This window comes from Herpailurus yagouaroundi, unplaced genomic scaffold, assembly GCF_014898765.1.
Source record: "Herpailurus yagouaroundi ecotype Mexico unplaced genomic scaffold, PumYag 205, whole genome shotgun sequence".
NCBI classification, from domain to species: Eukaryota; Metazoa; Chordata; class Mammalia; order Carnivora; family Felidae; genus Herpailurus; species Herpailurus yagouaroundi.
Genome location: NW_024412436.1, coordinates 11677 through 13664, shown reverse-complemented (window position 1 = coordinate 13664; position 1988 = coordinate 11677).

Below are 1988 nucleotides of genomic sequence, written 5' to 3'. Positions count from 1 at the left end.
CTTCTTGATTTCAAGCGTCATTCTAACACAAAGAAATCAATTATGTCACTGGCATAAGCACAGCCAAAAGACAATGGAACAGAAATTGAGAGCCCAAACTAAATCCACGCATCACAGTCACCTAGTATTCAACAAGGTAGTCAATAACACACAGTGGAGAAGAGTAGTCTTTTGAATAACTGGTGCTGGGAAAATTGTATATTCCCATGTATAAGAACAAAGTTTGGCACCGCATAATACACCACTCCCTAGAGAGTGAAAGGAAGAAATAGAGAGAGATGTGGTTAGAGAGAAACAGAGACAAAGAGGAAGTACAAGAAGGAAAGTAGAGACCTGGTCCGGGTATGTGGACACGGTGAGATGGGCCAGGGGAGAGGGGATGTAGGAAGTGGCTCTGAGTGCTGGGGCACCTCCTTGGCAACACTTGCTGTCTCATCCTTCATTGATTTTAGTCATTGTGACAGATGTGATGTGTTCTCTCATTGTACTTTTGAATTGTATTTCCCTGAAGATCAGTATTGTTGAGCATTTTTTCATGTGTCTCTTGGCCATGTATATGTCTTCCTTCGGGAAATGTCCACTCATGTCTTCTGCCCATTTTTAGTCAGATTTCTCATTTTTTGGGTGCTGTATACCTGTATATATTTTGGACACTAACCCTTTATCCGATGTCGTTTGCAAATATCATTCTGTTGATGTTTTCGTTTTGTTGATTATTTCCTTGGTGACGGAAGGTTTTAATTTTTATAAAGTCTCATTATTTTTGCTTGCGTTTCCCTTACCTCTAGAGATATATCTACAGAGATGTTTGTACAGGCAATGTCAAGTAAGATACTACACGTGTTATCCTCTGGGATTTTGATGGTTTCAGGTTTCACATATAGGTCTTTGTCCATGTTGGATTTATTTTTGTGTATGTTGTAAGAAAGTGGTCCGTTGTTTTTGTTTTGTTTTGCAGATTGCTGTCCAGTTTTTCCAAAACCATATGTTGAGGAGACTTTTTTTTAATTTATGTATTTATTTTTGAGAGAGGGAGGGAGAGAGAGAGAGAGAGCAAGCATGCAGAAGAGGGGCAGAGAGATACGGAGAGAGAGAATCCCACGCATGCTCTGCACTGCCCTGAGATCATGACCTGAGCTGAACCCACCATCACACGCTTTCGTGACTGGGCCACCCATGTGTCCCAAGACTATCTTTTTTTCCATTGGATGTTCTTTCCTGCTTTGTTGAGAATTAATTGACCATAGAGGTGTGAGTTTATTTCTGGGTGTCCATGCTATTGATCTATGTGTATGAGTTTGTTGTTGTTGTTATTTTTTGTTGTTGTTTTGTCAGTACTGTTCAGTACGGACATACTGATCATACTGTTCTGATCAGTATAGCTTTGTAATATAACCTAAAGTCTGGAATTGTGATGTCTCCAGCTTTGCTTTTCTTCTACAGGTTTGTGTTGGCTGTTTGGGGACTTTTGTCATTCCATACAAATTTTGAGATGATTTGTTCTTGTTCTGTGACAAATGTTTTTGTTAGTGTGATATCCCTATCACACTTCATTTCATTTTATGTGTTGATTGCTTTGAGGAGTGTAGACATTTTAACAGTATTTTGTGCTTCCCATCCATGAACATGAAATGTATGTCCATTTCTTTGTGTCCTCTTCCATTTATTTCATCAGTGTTTCATAGCATTTAGAGTACAGGTCTTTCACGTCTTTGGTTAGGTTTATTCCTGGTTTCTTGTGGTATTTGTGAGCCTGTCAATGCGATGGATCCCTTACTTTCTCTCTGTGTTAATTCATGATTTGTGTTAGAAATTCAATACATCTATGTTCCTTGATTTCTGTAGATTGTGACCTGTCGAATTCATATATCGATTCTAGCCATTTTTAAGGGAGCCTTTCATGTTTTTTATAGAACATATCATGTCAGTTCCAAACAGCGAAAGTGCTGCTTCTTCCTTGCCGATTTGCATGCCTCTTATTTCTTTTT